At 38.1% G+C, this 22,040-nt stretch overlaps 1 long non-coding RNA gene across 1 annotated transcript; it reads right to left on the reverse strand.

Annotated features, from left to right (window-relative positions):
* Positions 1-1,728: 1,728 nt before the first annotated feature.
* Positions 1,729-2,869, reverse strand: LOC148788360 (uncharacterized). Its single transcript, XR_016065371.1, has 3 exons — positions 2,571-2,869; positions 2,153-2,220; positions 1,729-1,843 (listed from the first exon to the last, which is right to left on the reverse strand). It is a non-coding gene; the product is annotated as an uncharacterized LOC148788360 (long non-coding RNA).
* Between the last annotated feature and the right edge of the window lie 19,171 nt (positions 2,870-22,040).

Raw genomic sequence — 22,040 nt, forward strand, 5'->3', positions numbered from 1 at the left:
CTTTACTTTTGAAATGGTTTTATCTCATTTGGAAGGTGAATTGGGCTGTTCAAATCAAAATTAGAATATGAGAAGTTTCATGTAATTTCAATTGAACCAAGAGTCTAATCCTAAAATGCTAAACAATTACAGACATCCCGACAACAAAATGTCTCACAGAGCTTGATATACACGTTGTTTACTTGAATGAGATAACATAAAAGCACAACCAAATTAAACAAGATGAGAAACACCCACACCACAGTAGTAAAGTAATTGAAAACCACTAAAAAAGCATCCAACACTATTTATCAAAGGAACAAACTTGCCATAGATAAAAAGAAAATCACAACCCCATAATGTAGATGATAAATATCAAGAACTCAAGATAACAATGCAAACATAGAAAGGAATGCTTGATGGATGAAATGAAGAGTGAAAGCCAAGAAAATGATCAACTTTTTACCACCATTATCACTGTGCAAAGACTTTCTAGTTTCTGTTTCATTGTTTTCAAAGACCGTCTTTGCCACCTCATACACCTTCCATTCGCGTCCAGCATGCATGAAGACATAAGACAAACAGATAATTTTGAAATTCCACAACCAAACTGCATGTTCACAAGAGGAATTAGTGTACTGTGCATCATTCGCCATTGTTGGATAAATAAATTACAAATAGAACTTACGTCTAAAGTCTTCATGAATCCTCAAGCTCTACCGCCTTCTTGGACCATTCCTCCGAACCTTCCTTAAACGAGTGTACAAGCTTGGTTACCTATGTGGTCCAGAAACATTTTAACACAAAGACGTTGATAAATGCATTAGATGTGGCAAATGTCTACACACACATATATATGAACAACCAGTGCATTGCTTAAAAAAGATAAGTAGTTGTTAAGACGAAGCCCAAATACCACCCAAATATTAACTTAATACCACCCAATCTCCATGCCCAAATATTATACTCCTTCAACCCTTGAACAACATTAAAAAGATAAACGTAGGACGAGGACCAGCCCACCCATCCACTCAAAAGAATAGCTAGCACTACCAATGAACTAATGAATCGGTTCGCATAAGTTTCAGATCTATTAACAAGTTGCATATTTTCGAGAACAAATACAATAAAAGTGTTTTGGGGGTAGCTGATCATAATTCAATCTTGAGTAGCATAATCATTCATGATACATGTACTCACAAAGCTCCACAACTCAGTAAATTACCAAATTAAACAATATTTGAGCAGAAGCTCATCAGCTTCAACATTACCCAAACTGACTGAATACAGGAATATCACGAATAGCGTCTACATAAGACCAAACTGTACAGAAAATCCTAATTTGAGGATTGTTCAAACAGCAGAAACAGCCTCTCACTCACAATATGGTATTAGATGATGAATGTATTCAACTTGGAAAGGAGACTGAACTGTTCGTGGTAATAACCAACAATGATAAACTGTGAAGGCCCTTAAAACCATCAGAAATTGAAGCTGGTTCTTGAATTAGAAGATAAAGAGGGATGAAAATTGGATTTGGACAGGTCAAGGGGACGAAACATCATAAAAGAAAAAGTGGCTTCCATTAAAACTTCATGTAATAGAATTCATCATTCAAAAAGAACTAGCATGGTTCTGAAAATTAACTGTTACAAGTCATAAGAAAAGCGGAAATCTCTGCTCACCAGATGCATACGAGATTATTTGCCTTTTTCAATTAATGAGCCCCTCGGAATGCAGCAGCGCACAGTACATTGAGTGGTCTGAAATCAACGGAATATGCCTTCTGAAAGCCATCCAGAATTGCCATCATTGTCCAGTTTGCAGGTCTCCTGTCTGATTTATATCCTCTTAGCAATGACACCTGAGCAACCATGGAATGCTCATGATTTAGATAAATGTTCATATCTTACAAATTGTCACATCTTAAGAGCTGGAATAACAAAGGAAGATTACGGGATAATTATACAGACACATACCCTCAGGTTTGGGTATTACGGATTAAACGAAAAAAAGAAAAAAAAAATGAGGGAAAGGCCTATGAAGCATGATAATAAAGATCTATGAAGCACTTTATTCTCCACAACACACCTAAATGAAAACCACAAACAAGATTATCTGTGAACATTACAGGTTTCATCACGGAAGGAGACAGCTGCAGAATTGTGCTTACCCTAGTATTTCTTTGTTAATGTCTCTGGCATTGTACCTTGTATATCCAAAACCAGTGTAATCCCAAACCTAGAAGAAGACATTCATCAAATTCAGATGTAAACTGTTCCAACAATCCTTAGCAACATTTTTCTAATTTTAAGTAGAAGAAAGTTACTGACCATATGATATTATAATAGAGCAAGTTAAACACATTAGGATTGTCAAAGCAAAAATTAAATCAAAGAAGCACTAGAAAGCAAGATAAAGATGACATGTAAGATGGAGGGAGAAAGTATTTGCAAGAAAGGAAGTGAGAGCAAACTTAGGACATCAACAGAGAGTATTCCAGTATTCCTTCTTAATCTATCAATATATGAACAATGAGAAAATATTGGGCCAAGAAGGATTGTTCAAACAGCAGTAACATTTCGCAATACCATAATTTGAGGCCTCCTCCTCGCTCTGTCTCTCCCCCCTGCTTTTCTTGGTTTTCTTTACTCTGTTTTTGTGGGTGAGAAATGAACACAAGAAAAAAGAAATGAAGGTGAGAGGGTTTCACCATGTGAGTGTGGGTGGGGTTTGATGATGGGGAGAAAACGGTGGTTTAAGGGTTTTTTCCAGCGGGGTTTTCGTTTCTTGGATTTGTACCCACATCCTCAGCTGCTTCTCCCGCGGGTGCTGCCGTACCATCACATTCGAACCCTTGAGTCGGCCATACCACCATGAACTTCACCTGCTTTCTTTAAACTTTTTCCTCGAAGAAGTGAACAAAGGAGAAGGGAAATGGTTTGATGGTGGGGTTGGGTGAGGGTATTTTGGCGGTGGGAGGACTGAACTGCGGCGTCTCTCCTTCGCCGGCTTTGGCTTTCTTGGAGGGAGAAACTGAGGGGTATTGTTTGAGGTGTGAGAAGAAGAATTTCAAGAGGTGTGACGGCCTTCCTCGTACCTGCAACATCACCTACTTGCCTCATCTGCTTCTCCACATTCAGCAACATGTCAATTTTCGCTTCCAAATCTCCGCCTCCATATTCCTACAAAATTAAACCAAAACATTCGATAAATCACAGCACGAGATACAAAATGGGTAAGCCAACAATAGCGTATAAGCTAATTGGAAATCAGGAACGCGCATTTGCTTACCATTTCGATCGAATAGATACGACCAATTGGGGAATTTTTCGTGCAATTGATGAAAAACAAAACCCTAGAGAGAGAGAGAGAAAGAGGAGAGAGTTGAAATATGTTTTACCATGCGACCATCTTACCGCTAATAAACCTTTTACAAAATTATAAAATTTTGATTATACATTTTGACCCCTAAATTATGTTTATTATAACAAAACTTCCCATAAAAAAATAATTTAATGTTGACAGAACAAAAACACCCTTTTAACTTATTTTTATATTTTTTGTTTCACTTTCTAAGTATATTTAATTAAAAAATCTCTCTCAAACTACTTTTAGTAATTTTAAAATTTTCACTCAAATTTTTGTTTATAATAAAGTCCCCGTAAAAAAATAATTTAGTGTTGACAGAACAAAAATACCCTTTTAACTTATTTTTATATTTTTTGTTTCACTTCCTAAGTATATTTAATTAAAAAATCTCTCTCAAAACTACTTTTAGTAATTTTAAAATTTTCACTCAAATTTTTATTTAAACAATAATGTTCAAAATGTATAACTTTATATAAACTATATAATACATAAAAAAAAGTTTACAAGTTCAATATGAAAATATGTTTTACAAAGAAAATTATTTACAAGCTCAATTTAATTTTATAACAAAGTATATTATATAACTTATAATTTTTATATTAAATTACATGCATAAATATTTAAAATATAGCAGTCTGAATTATATAGCTCCATATTATAAGAACCTGTCCAAGATACAACAATATTGTATAATAGGCTTAAGAACTATTCCGACTGGATTATTTGTTGGGAACATACCACTACATGCTAGCCCTAATGCGATTGATGAAGATAAAATTGCCCACGCGTTTAATAATTCGTCCCGTAAAATGTTATCTTTTATCGCCCCAACAGTTCAAAATGGGGAAACTATAGTCCGGCCGTCCTTGGACACAGTACGTGATGGATCCAAATGTTGGAAAACTACGGCTGTCGGATATTTTCTGGGGAAAAAGCCGTATTATCATCATCTGAAGGAATACGCTCATTCGATGTGGCAAGCACTGAGGGAGGTCACAGCGACAGCTAATGGATTCTTTTTCTTCCAATTTAAAACACTCATTGATATGGAAAACGTGATCGAAGGGGGACCTTGGTTGTTCCAAGGACAACCAATAGTTTTGCAAAAGTGGGAACCAGGTATGGCCATGAGAAAGCTCCAACATAAGCATGTACCTGTTTGGATTAAACTTAGACACCTTCCTATGGAATATTGGACTATTGATGGATTGAGTACGGTTGCTAGTGGAGTGGGTAAACCTCTTTACCCAGATGCAATAACGAGAGCATGCACGAGATTGGATTTCGCTCGTGTATGTGTGATGATTGATGTAGCACAAAAGTTGACAAAACATATCATAGTTATGACATTAGATGAAAATGAAGGGGAAACACCTTGTAAAATCGATGTTGAATAGGAATGGCTACCTCCAAAATGCACAAACTGTATGACTTTGCACATGGCAAAGGACTGTCCACTGAACAAACCACACAAACCGAGTAAAGCACCAGTAGCTGTGTATGTGGCAAAAACAAACATTCCTCTACCACAACCAAACAATGAAAAGAGCATAAAATCGATGAGACCGACAATGGTTGACATACCGAGACGTGAGGAGGGAGAAATGCTTAGGGAATGCAAAAATGCCAAACACGATGATAGGGGTAAGGCATTGGTTATTTATAATGCCTTTGATGCTTTGAATTAATTGATGACGCAGGTGAATCCTCGAGGGGTCCTAATACAAGCAGCCCCATTAATCATAACCCATGTTGAACCTTGCCGTGTGGAATGTCCATGGGTTGAATAAACGAGACCATCGGATTGCATTAAAGGACCTTGTCTCAGAATTCAGGTTACATTTCTTGGGCATACTTGAAACGCGTGTTCAACTGAATAATGTTATGCATATACAGTCCTATTTGCTACCTCAATGGAAGTGATTTGCTGATTATAATTCCATTGGAAATTGTATATGGCTAGTGTGGGATGAGAATTTTATTGATGTCCATGTTCTTGACCTGGGTGAACAATTCGTGCAATGTCGTATCACTAGTAGGGCTGTCAATGAATCTGTTATTGTTACTGTTGTTTATGGTGCAACTGAGGTGACTGACCGTCACATTTTGTGGACTGCACTGGAGACACTCGCTCAGCAGTGCTCAGACGTCCCATGGTTGGTGGGAGGGGACTTTAATGCAGTACGAGACCTTAATGAGGTATGTGGCATTTCAGGAGATATAAGGATGGCCACACCAGAATTTAATACCGGTATTCTGGAGGCGTGCCTGATTCCACTTCTAATGCAAGGTGAATGGTTTACATGGCATAATTGCAGTACAACCGCGCGGAGTTTATGGAAGCGGTTGGATCGGATCCTTATTAATGATCGTTGGTTGGCAAGGTTCCCTACCTCATCCTATCACAGTCTTACAACATGGACATCTGACCACTCGCCACTGGTTCTACATGGGGATTCACAATAACTTAATGGAGGTATGTTTCGATTTGATAACTATCTGGCCTTTTCACCTGAGTTCATTCCCAATGTATAGAGCATTTGGCATCATGAGGTTGTTGGTATACCTATATATGCCGTGACACGTAAACTGAAGGCACTTGAACCGGTCTTCCGACTATAGAGGAGGAATAAGGGGGATTTGACGCTGAATGTCCAATTAGCCAAAGGTTTTCTCGATGAAGCACAACAATTGGTGAGCTCTGACAGACAGAATGAGCTCTACTTACTCCTGGAATATTGTTGTCGAATCGTTTATGCTAAAGCGACAAAACTCGAACAAATTATGTTGCAGCAAAGAGCTAAGATGCAGTGGATGAAAGACGGAGACCAATGTTCCAGGGTTTTCTTTCGTAAGATTGCTCAGAGATAAGTAATGAGGAGAATCTTGCAGATTAATGATGAGAATGGTACCACACACACGAATCAAGGGGAGGTCGCCCATGAGTTTGTCTCATACTATCAGAACCTTTTAGGAGGTACCAGACGACGGTTGAGACCAGGGGCGAGGCACTGTATTACTGATGAGGAAGCTAGCCACTTACTCCTACCATTATCGCCGAATGATGTGAAGCAAGCAGTATTTGATATCGCTGAAGACAAGGCGCCGGGACCTGATGGTTACTCATTAGGGTTTTTTAAAGCGGCTTGGCCTGTGGTGGGGGAAGAAGTAACGAGGGCGGTTCTGGATTTCTTTTCTACCGAAAAACTACTGAAACATATCAACTCCACAATTTTGGCTCTAATACCAAAGGTACACACTCCTATGTCGGTTAATGATTTTAGACCGATTTCATGCTGCAATGTTTTATACAAGATCATTGTGAAACTACTTGTTCAGAGACTTAGTGTTTTGCTAGACAAGATTATTAGCCCCTATCAGACAACTTTTACTCCGGGAAGAAGCATTGGGGACAACATTATGTTAGCCCAGGAACTATTCTCGGGCTATAACCAGATGCGCCTACCTCCCAGATGCGCGCTTAAAGTGGATATCAGGAAGGCCTATGATACGGTGGAGTGGGACTTCTTCTTAGCAGTTTTGCAATTGTTCGGATTCCCACCTAAGTTCACAAGGTGGATCGAGGAGTGTGTTTCCACGACATCATTCTTGATTGGTCTCAATGGAAGACCTCATGGGTTCTTTTTTTTGGGTAAAGGTAAGTAACCTCATGGGTTCTTTACTGGAGCGAGAGGATTACGACAGGGAGACCCACTATCGCCTTATTTGTTTGTCCTCGTTATGGAAGCTTTACATTTGGGATTCCTGCAACGAATTTAGCAGGACATGCAATTCACCTATCATTTGAAGTGTGAGAGTTCCAAGGTTTTCCAGATGGGATTTGCAGACGACCTACTTCTTTTCTGCCGAGCTGACTTTGACTCCATCAGAGTCTTCAAGGAGGGATTGGATTGGTTTGCGGAGGTGTCGGGCCTTAGGCTGAATGTTCAAAAAAGCCACTTAATCATCTCCCATTCGGCTCAAGAACTGAAAGATCAGATGTTGGAGATTTTGGGCTTCCAAGAGGGGCATCTACCGATGAAGTATCTGGGTCTCCTCTTAATCTCTTCTAGACTGTCTATCTCTGACTGTCAGCCTCTTATTTCAAAAATCGATGCACGCATTACTGGATGGGAAGGGATTTCGTTATCATATGCTGGGCGGGTACAAATCATCAAATTTGTACTTTTGGCATTGAGTTTATACTGGGCATCTGCATTCATACTACCTAAGAAAGTTATCAATGAAATTGAGAATAGGTTGAGGAATTTCCTATGGAAGGGTATGACGTCTAGCGGCTACGCCAAGGTAGCTGGAAAGATGTGTGTCGACCGGCAGATAAGGGGGAACTTGGGTTCAAGGACATCTCTACCTTGAATCGCGCATTAATAAGCAAGAAATTATGTGATGTTATCCGGTGTGACAGGACATCCATCTGGGTTCAATGGCTTTACCAAGGCCGGTTACGGGACACATCAATTTGGACTGTCCGTGAACATAAATTTTGGATAATATTTATTTTAAATAAAAAATTATAATAATTGAGATTATATTTTTTTGTGATGACTATAATAAACATATTTTAGAGGGTGCAAACAATAAGGGTATATTTGTTATATTTGGTCCATATTATGAGGGAGTTTGTTATATTTTATAGTTTAAAGGGGTACATATGACGATTTTATGTATACTTTAGGGATGGAAAGTGCATTTGACCCAAAATGTTATTTTATTTTATTTGACATTTTCAATTGAGGATTTTTACAATCAAAACTAGTATAGTAAGTTCCTTTTACTAATTTTTTTTATATTTATACATTTGGTTGTTTTTGTTATAAATGTTATTAACTCAAGTTTTTATATATATATTTTATTTTGTTGTGGAAATATGGCATAGCAAAATAATATTGCTATTGTTATTTATTTTAGAGGTCAATGGATTGATTCATATGATTGTGTGAGTTAAAATCAATCTTTAGTCATATTTATGAAAATATATTATAGTACTACGTTTGTTGAACTAGAGTCGATTTTGTATGAAAAACTTGGTCTTAATGTTTGATACAAAGTTATATGAGATAACATATATTGTATGGGATAGTTACACCTCCCATTCTTAAGGTTTGGTGTAACTACACGTAAATTTTATGTAATTTGAAAAAATTAAATATAGTATTCCTAAAGTTTGTTTATGTTACTCAAAGTTCACAGAATTTGCTAATATGAATAAAAAATTGAATGAAAATCCATTATTACCCCCAATTCACTTATTATTGACTTATTGCAGGTCAAACAAATCTTTTTATAGCCAAACTACCCTGCATCTTCACATGTTAATGCATGTAAGGAAGTATATTTTCTAATTTAGTCAGAAAGTATTATTTTACTTGAAATAAGTCAATAATAAGTCAATTGGGCGTAAATATGAATTGTCATCCTTTTTTTAAAAAAAAAATATTACCAATTTTTATGAATTTTAAGTGACAGCTACGTAAATTTATTAGACGAAAACAAACCTCATGAGTACTAAATGTAAATTTCCAAACCACAGGAGATCTACGTGTAATTATATCAGATCTCATGGAAAGAGTGTAATTATTTGGGCCAAATTGCATAAAACCCCCATGTAATTTAAAAACTCAGCAAAAGCCCCCCTTCTGATTTGAAAATAGGCAAAACACCCCTATGTCTATTTTTTTTTGGGGTAAATGTAAGTTTCATTAATAAAATAATAGTACAATACAACATGGTGGTTATCAGTTGGTGTCTCCCCCGACAGGCCAAGGGATATGCCAAAGTCTAAATAAAGCTTGTGTACTGACTAAACTAGGTAAAGTAATGCTATGTATCCGCTGCCTGATGTCCTCAATAATTACTACTGCCATGGTGCTGGGTGTCCTTTTGGTTTGCTCGAATCGTCTCAAATTCCTCTCCTTCCAAATGTGGTAAACACATGATGCTAATAGCGCTCGGTAAGACATGTTAACAATGTGCTTACCTCTCCATTTCCAGGACGCCCATGTAATATCCGTCATCCAGTCTCTATTGGGCCAGGAGAATCGTACCATTTTTTGAATTTTTGTGAGACACTGTCGACTAAATCTACACTGTAAAAATAAGTGGCCATGTGTCTCCATCGCTCCCTCGCTGCATAGAATACATGGGCCAAGGTGGGCTAGTCATGATTTATCCGTCGTAGCCAACTTGCCAAGAATAGCAAGCCACAGGATGAATAAGTGACGTGAAATCTTGAGGGATCCCGAAAGAAGCGAGGACCAGTCTATTTTCGGTCCAGGTGGATCAAAAAGCCTGTAAAGAGCGTGAGCTGTAGGAAGCCCATGATTGAACCTCCAAATAATACGGTCCTCCCCTCCATGGATAGTGGGTAGTACATGCGTGATTTCCAAACACTCAAAATCTGTGATAGAGGGCCAATGCCACTCTCCTCCGCTAATCACCGTACTGAGTTTAGCTGACTCCTCCAATCCAAGTAACCTCGATCCACGTGGGAATCTGTCACTAAGGGGTCCCAGATGATGCCATGGGTCCTGCCACAAGTAGAATCTCCTCACATCTCCTATCTAATAATCCACCATAGATCGAAAGAAGATCCGTTAATGGAGGATTTTGCGCCATACCCATGATCCTCCATGCTCTCTAATCGTTCAGATGGAAGTACCTCGTAAACGACCCTGGTAGAGCCATTCAACCCATATCGAGGTCCTATCGCACCTGATGATATCACATAGTTTCTTAGCCATTAATGCACGATTCAAGATAATAATATCCTTGAATGCCTCCCTCCTCCTTCGGCCGACACAGGTCTTTCCACGCAACCTTGGCATAACCATTGGTTGATGTCCCTTTCCACAAGAAAGTTCGCAGCCTCTTCTCAATTTCGTTTGTAACTTTCTTTGGCAGTATGAACGCCGATGCCCAATATAAACTTAGCGACATGAGTACAGATTTAATAATTTGTACCCTACCAGCATAAGACAATGCAATACCCTTCCAACCAGTAATACGTTTATCAATTTTCACCAATAATGGACGACAATCAGCAATTGTTAAGCGAGATGATAAGAGAGGTAGCCCCAAATACCTTATCGGTAAGACACCCTCCTGAAACCCGAGTGTTGTTAGCATCTCCTCGCGCAATCCTTGGGTTGAACGTGAGACAGTAAGATGGCTTTTCTACACGTTCAGCCTAAGCCCCGATCATATAGCAAATCGATCAAATCCTATTTTAATGACTCCAATAGAGTCCATATAAGCATGACAGAATAACAACAAGTTATCAGCAAAGCCCAACTGAAAAACCCTGGATGTATCACATTTCCAGTGGAAGGAAATTAATTCATCATGATCAATCAACTGTAGGAAACCCAAGTGTAGTACTTCCATTACAAGCACGAACAAGTATGGCGAAAGAGGATCTCCTTGTCGAAGCCCTCTGGCCCCCTTAAAGAAACCATGAGGTTTCCCATTCAGCCCAACAGAAAATGAAGTTGTAGTAACACACACCTCAATCCACTTCACGAAATTAGAGGGGAACCCAAATAACTCCATCACCGTGATCATCATGTCGTATGCCTTCCAAATGTCCACTTTTAAGGCACACCGGGGTGGTAGACGGGCCTGGTTGTAGCCTGTAAATAGCTCCTGCACCAACATAATATTGTCTCCAATGCTTCGACCAGGCACAAATGCTGCTTGGCACTGACTAATTAGTATGTCCAATATCACACTCAACCGTTGGACAATGAGTTTGGCGATAATCTTATATAACACATTACAGCAAGATATAGGACAAAAATCACCAACGGTCATAAGAGAGTGTACCTTGGGTATAAGCGCCAGAAGTGTAGTATTTATCTGCTTCAGAATTCGTCCCGTAGTAAAGAAATCCAGCACTGCCGACATCACTTCCTGCCCCACTATAGGCCATGCAGCTTTAAAAAAGCTCGATGAATACCCGTTCGGCCCCGGTGCCTTATCCTCCGCAATGTCAAAAACTGCCTGCTTGACATCCGCTGGTGTGAATGGCTAGAGTAAAGAGCTAACGTCCTCTTCATTCAATAAATGTCTCACCCATGGTCGAAGGAACCATAGATCTATCACGTCTCTCCTTCTTTCCCCACCAAGCAGGTTTTGATAGTACATGACAAACTCATCGACTACCGCTTGTGGTTCTGTGTAAGTGGCTCCATGATCATCATTGATTTGTAAGATTCTCCTCGCCGATCTCCATTAAGCAATCTTACGAAAGAATACCCGGGAGCACTGGTCACCCCCCTTCATCCACTGCATTTTTGCTCGCTGTTGGTGCATACTTTGTTCAAGTTTGGCTGCTTTGCCTAGTATGAATCTGCAACAATGTTCCAGCTGCAAGAATAATTCATCCTGTCTGTTAGAGCTGACAAGTAGTTGTGCCATCTCAAGAAACCCTTTAGCCAGCTGGACATTATGTGATAAGTCTTTCTTATTCCTCCTCTGCTCTCTAAAACCAGTTTAAGTGCTTTGAGTTTTCTTGTTTCCGCATACATAGGCACCCCAATAATGTTATGTTGCCAAACCTGCTGCATACTGGGAATAAACACTGGTGATAAGGTGAGGTAATTATCGAATCGAAACATACCTCCATATTGTTGTTGACTATCCCCGTATAGAACCAGCGGTAAGTGATCTGAAGTACGTGGGTTGAGGCTAGTGTAAAAAGATGTTGGGAATCGAGCCATTCATCTATCATTAATCATCATTCGCTCCAACCTTTTCCAAAGATTCCGTGGACTTGCACTGCAGTTATGCCACGTATACCATTCTCCTTGCATGGGTAATGGTAGTAAACCTACATTTTGAATGCAGTCATTAAACTCTTTCATTGCCATTCGAATGTCTCTCGATGCTCCACATATTTCACTAAGATCTCGTACCGCATTGAAATCCCCTCCAATAAGCCACGGGATAGCAACAGTCTGCATGGCAATAGTCACTAGGGAACCCCATAACTCCCTCCTGTCTGCCACCTCCGTAGCTCCACAAATCATAGTAATGGCAACTGACTCACGTAGTGACCGTATATAAACAAGGCAATGGATGAATTGCGTACCACATTCAACAACATCAACATCAATAAAGTTATCATCCCACGCAATCCAAAGCTGATTACCAACCAGTCCATAATCCACAAACCATTTCCAATTGGGTAATAAGAAAGATTGAATAACAGCTACATTATTAATACGAACACGAGTTTCAAGAAGACCAAGGAATTGTAACCTGAACTCAGCAACAATATCCTTCACTGCTAGTTGATGGTCTCTTTTGTTCAGGCCATGAACATTCTATATTGCTGCATTCAACATGGGTCACCAGGAATGGAGCTGCTTTGATTAGGACCCCGTGACATCTCATCTGCATCATCAAGTAAGTGTAGAGCATCAAATGTATTGTACACGACAATTTCCTTACCCTTCCCCTTTCGACTCGGCCTTTCGCCACCACCACGAGGAGGTTCACGACCATCTCTCTGCTTATCCATCTCTCATTCTGGTGGTATTGTCACCTGGTCAGGCACTGGTGGCGGCATCACAACTCCTGGTTTAGAAACGTAAACAGTCACCGGTGGTATAATTGGTTTGGATGGTTTATTGAGTGCACAGTCTTTAACCGAGTGCCCTAATGTCATACAGTTTGTACATTTGGGAGGTATCCACTCATATTCCACGTCAATTTTGCACGGTGTCTCTCCCCCTTCCTCGTCCGGCGTCATAATGATAATATGTTTAGTTAATTTTGAGCTCACATCCAACATCACGCATACACGAGCGAAGTCCAATCTCGTGCATGCCGTTGTAATCGCATCTGGATATAGGGGTTTGCCAATACCGCTAGCCACTATTCTGAGGCCCTCCTCAGTCCATAATTCTACCGGTAAGTGTCTCAATTTTATCCAAACAGGGACTTGTGTATGTTTTAATTTCCTCATCACCATCCCTGGCTCCCATTTCTGCATCATAATTAGTTGTCCTTGAAGCAACCACGGTCCTCCTTCAATTGCTTCTTCCATATATGCAACAGTTTTGAACTGGAAGAAGAAAAAACCATTCGTTGTAGCCTTTACCTTCCGCAATCCCGGCCAAACAGAGTAGGCAAAGTCTTTAACATGATAAAAATACGGGCGTTTCCGAAAAAGTAACCAACCGCTGTGGTTTTCCATTTTGTAGATCCATTGCGAATAGTTTCCATCGTAGGTCTCACCACCACTTCACCATTTTGTATTATTGGAGGTATGTATGAAAGTGTCTTCCGAGATGAATTATTGAAAGCATCAGCAATTTTGTCATCAATGCTCATATTGGAGTGTGTATTCAACGGAATATTACCCACAAACAAACCCGTGGGAAAAGAGCGTTCTTGTGTAGGAAGAGTACTAATTTTGTCCATAGCATTGCTTATGTCATGCATTACATCAGCAGTTGCATAAGCGCTTGTGTCATTACTTACATCATCACATAGGTCAGCAGTGATGTCAGCGTCTGCATCAGATGTTATGTCATGCTCGTCAGCAAATTCCGACGTCTTCTCAATTCTCTCCGGCAGCACATTGTTCACTATATTCGTCGGTCGGAAAACCGTCAGATTAGTCGAAAACGTGCCAGCAGCAGACCCACCATCTTTACCCACGTTTCCGTCAAAATTCGTTCACCTATCTTGTCGGAAATGCTGCTGCGCGACGACTGATTATCAACCTTCGTTCCTGTTCTATTTTCCATCGAATCTGCAATCGACAACGACGACGGCAGTAAGTTTTGCGATACCTGTCGTCTAGGCTTAGGAAGGACTGGTGCCATTATCGAAAAACATCGCATAACTGCCTCCTTCCCAAATCTTGATTCCCATTTGGATTTCAACTCACTAAGTGCTGCCATTGATTCAGTATCTCCTTCGTCGATTACAGAATGGGCAAGGCGAATGAACTCTATCATGTTGAACATGCCCCTTTGATGTCGCCAAACACTAATTTTGCACGGATTTATTAAAGCAAGTTTGTTTCCCTTTTATACTAACTTATAGTTATTATTCGCTTAGAAAATTTAACACAACAAATTATTAGGTCTAGAACTTCGTTTGGGTCAAGTTTCGTCGAATTCTAAGAACACTTAAAATTTAGCTGTTTTGCACGGTTTATTGAAACAAGCTTGTTTCCCTTTTATACTAACTTGTAGTTATTATTTCGCTTAGAAAATTTAACACACAAATTCTTGGGTCTAGACCTACGTTTGGGTGAAGTTTCATCGAATTCTGAGAACGCTCAAAATTTAGCTGTTTTGCACGTTTTTATTAAAACTAGTTTGTTTCCCTTTTGTACTAACTTGTAGTTATTATTACGCTTAACAAATTTACAACACATACTTGGGTCTAGACCAACGTCTGGGTCAAGTTTCGTCGAATTCTGAGAATGTTCAAAATTTAGCAGTTTTGCTTAGTTTTATTAAACCAAGTTTGTTTTCCTTTTATACTAACTTGTGGTTATTATTACGCTTATAAAATTTACAATACAAATGTTTGGGTCTAGACCTGCGATTGGGTCAAGTTTCGTCGAATTCTGAGAACGTTCGAAATTTAACTGTTTTGCACAGTTTTATTAAAGCAAGTTTGTTTCCCTTTTATACTAACTTGTAGTTATTATTTCGCTTAGGAAATTTAACACACAAATTCTTGGGTCTAGACCTACGTTTGGGTCAAGTTTCTTCGAATTCTGAGAACGTTCAAAAGTTAGCTGTTTTGTACAGTTTTATTAAAACAAGTTTGTTTCCCTTTTATATTTACTTATAGTTATTATTACGCTTAGCAAATGTATAACACAAATGTTTGGGTCTAGATCTACGTTTGAGTCAACTTTCGTCGAATTCTGAGAACGTTCAAAATGTAGCTATTCTGCACGATTTTATTAAAGCAAGTTTGTTTTCCTTTTATACTAACTTGTAGTTACTATTACCCTTAACAAATTTACAACACAAATGCTTTGTACGTTTGGGTCAAGTTTAGTCGAATTCTGAGAATGTTCAAAATTTAGCAGTTTTGCACGGTTTTATTAAACCAAGTTTGTTTTCCTTTTATACTAACTTGTAGTTATTATTACGCTTAGAAAATTTACAATACAAATGCTTGGGTCTAGACCTGCGATTGGGTCAAGTTTCGTCGAATTCTGAGAACGTTCAAAACTTAGCTGTTTTGCACGGTTTATTAAAGCAACTTTGTTTCCCTTTTATACTAACTTGTAGTTATTATTACGCTTAGCAAATTTACGACACAAATGCTTGGGTTTAGACCAACGTTTGGGTCAAGTTTCGTCGAATTCTGAGAACGTTCAAAATATCGCTGTTTTGCACTATTTTATTAAAACAAGTTTGTTTCCGTTTTATATTTACTTGTAGTTATTATTACGCTTAGCAAATGCATAACACAAATGCTTGGGTTGATTGGTAGCGTACTCAATCAAACGGGTAATTTTCTCCCCGACAACGGATCGCATACTACCCCCCATAAACTCAAAATCCATAACCACAATTGCTACGGGAATACCATTTAGTTGACCTACGCCTGTTTGAACAACCTCAGTTAATCCTGTCTTGCTTGGATAAGAATCAATACGATCTTTATAAGGCTCCTCCACCGAATTCTAGATCTACGTTTGGGTCAAGTTTCGTCGAATTCTAAGAACGTTCAAAATTTAGTTGTTGTGCACGGTTTTATTTAAGCAAGTTTGATTCCCTTTTATACTAACTTGTAGTTACTATTACCCTTAGCAAATTTACAACACAAATGCTTTGGTATAGACTAACGTTTGGGTCAAGTTTCGTCGAATTCTGAAAACATTCAAAATTTAACTGTTTTGCATGGTTTTATTAAATCAAGTTTGTTTCGCTTTTATACTAACTTGTAGTTATTATTTCGCTTAGGAAATTTAACACACAAATTCTTGGGTCTAGACCTAAGTTTGGGTCAAGTTTTGTCGAATTCTGAGAACGATCAAAATTTAGCTGTTTTCTACGGTTTTATCAAAATAAGTTTGTTTTGCTTTCATAATAACTTGTAGTTATTATTACGCTTAACAATTGACAACACAAATGCTTGGGTCTAGACCAACGTTTGGGTTAAGTTTCGTCGAATTCTGAGAACATTCAAAATTTAACTGTTTTGCACAGTTTTATTAAAGCAAGTTTGTTTCCCTTTTATACTAACTTGTAGTTATTATTTTGCTTAGGAAATTTAACACACAAATTCTTGGGTCTAGACCTACGTCTGGGATAAGTTTCGTCGAATTCTGAGAATGCTCAAAATTTAGCTGTTTTCCACGGTTTTATTAAAACAAGTTTGTTTCCCTTTTATACTAACTTGTAGTTATTTTACGCTTAAGAAATTTACAGCACAAATGCTTGAGTCTAGACCAACGTTTTGGTCAATTTTCATTGAAATCTGAGAACGTTCAAAATTTAGCTGTTTTGCACGATTTTATTGAAACAAGTTTGTTTCCCTTTTATACTAATTTGAAGTTATTATTACGCTTAGCAAATTTGCAACACAAATACTTGGGTTTAGACCAACGTTTGGATCACCTTTCGTCGAATTCTGGGAACGTTCAAAATATAGCTGTTTTGCACGGTTTTATTAAAACAAACTTGTTTCCCTTTATATTTACTGATAGTTATTATTACGCTTAGGAAATTTATCACACAAATTCTTGGGTCTAGACCTTCGTTTGGGTCAAGTTTCGTCGAATTCTTGCATCTCATGACATCATTCTCGATTGGGCTCAATGGAAAATCTCATGGGTTCTTTTATGGAGCGAGAGGACTACGACAGGGAGACCCACTTTCTCCTTATTTGTTTGTTCTTGTTATGGAAGCTTTACATCTGGGATTCTTGCAACGAATTGAATAGGACATCCAATTCACTTATCATTGGAAGTGTGAGAGTTCTAAGGTTTTTCAGATGGGATTTGCAGACGACTTCCTCTTATTCTGCAGAGCTGACTTAGACTCCATCAGAGTCTTCAAGGAGGGATTGGACTGGTTTGCGGAGTTGTAGGGCCTTCGGCTGAATGTTCAAAAAAGTCACTTAATCATTTCTCGTTCGGCTCAAAATTTGAAAAACCAGATGTTGGAGATTTTGGGCTTTCAGGAGGGCCACCTTGCAATGAGGTATCTGGGTCTTCCCTTAATCTCGTCTAGGTTGTCCATCTCTGATTGCCAACCGCTTATCTAAAAAATTGATGCACGTATTAATGGATGGGAAGGGATTTCATTATCATATGCTGGGCGGGTACAAATCATCAAAATCTGTGTTTTCAGCATTGAGTTTATATTGGGCTTCTACATTCATATTACCTAAGAAAGTCATCAATGAAATCGAGAAGAAGTTTAGGACTTTCCTATGGAAGGGTACAACGTCTAGTGGTTACGCCAAGGTAGCCTGAAAAGATGTGTGTCGACCGATGGATGAGGGTGGACTTGGGTTCAAGGACATCTCCACCTTTAATCGCGCATTAATGAGCAAGAAATTATATGATGTTATCCAGTGTGACAGGACATCCATATGGGTTCAGTGGCTCTACCAAGACCGATTACGTGATAGATCGATTTGGACTATCCGTGAACATGGAGGTTCTTGGGGATGGCGGAAAATACTCAGGCTTCGTCCTTTCCTTCGCTCTATCGTGGATTACCAGATTGGAAATGGAGATAGATTCTTTGTTTGGCAGGACCCATGGCATCACTTGGGTCCACTTATCGAGCGGTTCCCTCAAGGTCCTCGCTATCTTAGACTTGAAGAATCAGCAAAACTCAGTTCGGTGATTTCAACAGGAGAATGGCAATGGACTACCATCACGGACTTTGAATGTTTGGAGATCACACATAACCTACCGCTTATTTTTGGAGGTGAGGATCGGGTGGTGTGGCGATGTGACGCAGGGCAACCTATTACTAAGGCCCTCTACCGATTATTTAATCACTCTGAGCCAAAAATAGGATGGTCTTCACTACTTTCGGGCTGCTTGAAGATTCCTCGTCATTCGTTCATCTTATGGCTCGCTATCCTTGGCAAACTACCCACCACGGACAAATCATGGCTATCTCACCTGGGGGTGTGCATATTGTGCGATGAGGGAGCTACGGAATCTCATCCACATTTATTCTTCCGATGCAGATTTAGTCATCAGTGCCTTTATGAGATTCGCAGAAGGATTCGCTTTCACTAGCCCAATAGAGATTGGGCAACAGATATTGAATGGGCGACACGGAAATGGAGAGGTAAGCACATTATTAATAGCGCTTACCATACACTACTTGCATCGTGTGTCTACCACATGTGGAGGGAGAGGAACTTGAGGAGATTTGAATATACTGAGCGGACACCGGCCACTTTGAGTATCCTAATCGTCGATGATGTCAGGTAGAGGATTCTTAGCGTTGATTTAGCATCGTCAGTCAGTACACGAGCATTGTATAGATTATGGCGTATCCCTTGGGTAGAGGGAGAAACCATTTAATAATCACATGTTGTACTGTATCATTACTCTTTATTAACTTGTAGTTATTATTACGCTTAGCAAATTTACCACACAAATGATTGGGTCTTGACCAACGTTTGGGTCAAGTTTCGACGAATTCTGAGAACGTTCAAAATTTAGCTGATTTGCACGGTTTTATTAAAGCAAGTTTGTTTCCCTTTTATACTAACTTATAGTTATTATTTTGCTTAGGAAATTTAACACACAAATTCTTGGGTCTAGACCTTCATTTGGGTCAAGTTTCGTCGAATTCTAAGAACGCTTAAAATTTAGCTGTTTTGCACGGTTTATTGAAACAAGCTTGTTTCCCTTTTATACTGACTTGTAGTTATTATTTCGCTTAGGAAATTTAACACAAAAATTCTTGGGTCTAGACCTACGTTTGGGTCAAGTTTCGTCGAATTCTGAGAACGCTCAAAATTTAGCTATTTTGCACGTTTTTATTAAAACTAATTTGTTTCCCTTTTATACTAATTTGTAGTTATTATTACGCTTAACAAATTTACAACACTTACTTGGGTCTAGACCAACGTCTGCGTTAAGTTTTATCGAATTCTGAGAATGTTCAAAATTTAGCAGTTTTGCACGGTTTATTAAACTAAGTTTGTTTTCCTTTTATACTAACTTGTAGTTATTATTACGCTTAGAAAATTTACAATACAAATGCTTGGGTCTAGACCTGCGATTGGGTCAAGTTTCGTCGAATTCTAAGAATGTTAAAAAGTTAGCTGTTTTGCACGGTTTTATTAAAGCAAGTTTGTTTTCCTTTTATACTAACTTGTAGTTATTATTATGCTTAGCAAATTTACGACACAAATGCTTGGGTTTAGACCAATGTTTGGGTCAAGTTTCGTCGAATTCGATGAACATTCAAAATATCGCTGTTTTGCACTATTTTATTAAAACAAGTTTGTTTCACTTTTATATTTACTTGTAGTTATTATTACACTTAGCAAATGCATAACACAAATGCTTGGGTCTAGATCTACGTTTGGGTCAAGTTTCGTCGAATTCTGAGAATGTTCAAAATTTAGTTGATCTGCACGGTTTTATTTAAGCAAGTTTGTTTCCCTTTTATACTAACTTGTAGTTACTATTACCCTTAGCAAATTTACAACACAAATGCTTTGGTCTAGACCAACGTTTGGGTCATGTTTCGTCGAATTCTGAAAACATTCAAAATTTAACTATTTTGCACGGTTTTATTAAATCAAGTTTGTTTCCCTTTTATACTAACTTGTAATTATTATTTCGCTTAGGAAATTTAACACACAAATTCTTGGGTCTAGACCTAAGTTTGGGTCAAGTTTCGTCGAATTCTAAGAATGCTTGTAATTTAGCAGTTTTGCACGGTTTATTGAAACAAGCTTGTTTCCCTTTTATACTAATTTGTAGTTATTATTTCGCTTAGGAAATTTAACACACAAATTCTTGGGTCTAGACCTACGTTTGGGTCAAGTTTCGTCGAATTCTGAGAATGCTCAAAATTTAGTTGTTTTGCACGTTTTTATTAAAACTAGTTTGTTTTCCTTTTATACTAACTTATAGTTATTATTACGCTTAACAAATTTACAACACATACTTGGGTCTAGACCAACGTTTGGGTCAAGTTTCGTCGAATTCTGAGAATGTTCAAAATTTAGCAGTTTTGCACGGTTTTACTAAACCAAGTTTGATTTCCTTTTATACTAACTTGTATACGCTTAGAAAATTTACAATACAAACGCTTGGTCTAGACCTGCGATTGGATCAAGTTTCGTCGAATCCTGAGACGTTCTAAAGTTAGCTGTTTTGCATGGTTTTATTAAAGCAAGTTTGTTTCCCTTTTATACTAACTTGTAGTTATTATTACACTTAGCAAATTTACAACACAAATACTTGTGTTTAAACCAACGTTTGGGTCAAGTTTCGTCGAATTCTGAGAACGTTCAAAATATCGCTGTTTTGCGCTGTTTTATTAAAACAAGTGATTTTCCTTTTATACTAACTTGTAGGTATTTTTACGCTTAGGAAATTTACCACACAAATTCTTGGGTTTAGACCAACGATTGGGTCAGGTTTCGTCGAATTTTGAGAACGTTCAAAAGTTAGCTGTTTTGCACGGTTTTATTAAAACAAGTTTGTTTCCCTTTTATATTTACTTGTAGTTATTATTATTTTTTGGGTAAATATAAGTTTTATTAAGTAAAATAAAATAATAGTACAGTACAACAATGTGGTTATCTGCTTGTTTCTCCCTCGACAGGCCAAGGGATATGCTACAGTCTATATAAAGCTCGTGTACTGACTGATCTAGGTAGTGAGATACTAAGGATCCGCTGCCTGATATCCTCAACAATCAATAAAGCCATGGTGCTAGGTGTCCTCTCGGTGTGCTCGAATCGTCTCAAGTTTCTCTCCCTCCAAATGTGGTAAACACATGATGCTAATATTGCTCGATAAGATATGTTAACAATATGCTTACCTCTCCATCTTTGGGAAGCCCATTCAATATCCGTTATCCAGTCTTTATTGGGCCAAGAATACGTACCATTCTCCGGATTGCTGTAAGACACTATTGACTAAATCTGCACTGAAAGAATAAGTGGCCATGTGTCTCCGTCGCTCCCTCATTACATAGTGTAACGCCCCAAAGATTATAATATATAATTGGGGGATTAATTTATAAATTTTTATGAAACTTATTTAATTGGTAAATAAATTATGTTCCATAATTGGAATATAATAAAACTTGAACGGATTAAATTGGAGCTCGTTATAATATTTGAGAGCAAATTATATTAATTAAGAAATTAGGAGGGACGTGATGGGTATTTTGATAAAAGACTTAATTAAATAAATAAAATAATAATATTATATATATTAGTAAGTAATATAATATATATATATATATATATATATATGTATGACTTATAGGGAGAGGCCCACCGCCTCACTCCTCTCTCATTGCACATATATAATATACACATATGTAGATTTCTACTTCAGAATTTGCAATTTCTCACTGCGGGCCAAGAAGAAATCGAAAGGTATGAATTTATGTTTTAATTTATATTAATTTATATAATTATATTATTTAATTAGTTCTTTTACTAAATATAATTTATATTGA

This window comes from Sesamum indicum, linkage group LG4 (assembly GCF_026168435.1).
Source record: "Sesamum indicum cultivar Baizhima isolate 11 linkage group LG4, ASM2616843v1, whole genome shotgun sequence".
In the NCBI taxonomy this organism is placed as follows: domain Eukaryota; kingdom Viridiplantae; phylum Streptophyta; class Magnoliopsida; order Lamiales; family Pedaliaceae; genus Sesamum; species Sesamum indicum.